Source organism: Protobothrops mucrosquamatus, unplaced genomic scaffold (genome assembly GCF_001527695.2).
Source record: "Protobothrops mucrosquamatus isolate PMUCROS unplaced genomic scaffold, P.Mucros_1.0 scaffold_25, whole genome shotgun sequence".
NCBI classification, from domain to species: Eukaryota; Metazoa; Chordata; class Lepidosauria; order Squamata; family Viperidae; genus Protobothrops; species Protobothrops mucrosquamatus.
The window spans coordinates 55,521-56,149 of record NW_015386101.1 but is presented as its reverse complement, the minus strand read 5'-3'; positions in this window follow the sequence as shown (position 1 = coordinate 56,149).

Sequence of the window (629 nt, the reverse complement as noted above, 5' to 3'; positions counted from 1 at the left end):
TTCAATTGCACTCTGCTCTTCTTTTTAGACCATTTTCATTGTGATGTGATAATGATAAAGTTGGAAGGGACCTTGGAGGTCATCTAGTCCAATCTCCTGCTCAGGCAGGAAACCCTATACCATTTCGGACAAATGGCTGTCCAGTCTCTTCTTAAAAACTTCCAGTGTTGGAGCATTCACCGCTTCTGGAGGCAGGTTGTTCCACTGGTTAATTGTTCTAACTGTCAGGAAGTTTCTCCTTGATTCCAGGTTGCTTCTCTCCTTGATAAGTTTCTATCCATTGCTTCTTGTCCTGCCTTCAGGCGCTTTGGAGAATAGCTTGACTCCCTCTTCTTTGGGGCAGCCCCTGAGATACTGGAACACGGCTATCATGTCCCCCCTCATCCTTCTCTTCGTTAAACTAGACATACCCAATTCCAGCAACTGTTCCTTATATGCTTTAGCCTCCAGTCCCCTAATCATCTTTGTTGCTCTTCTCTGTACTCTTTCTAGAGTCTCAACATCTTTTTTACATCGTGGTGACCAAAACTGGATGCAGTATTCCAAGTGTGGCCTTACCAAGACATTGTAAAGTGGTATTAACACTTCACGTGATCTTGATTCTATCCCTCTGTTAATGCAGCCCAGCA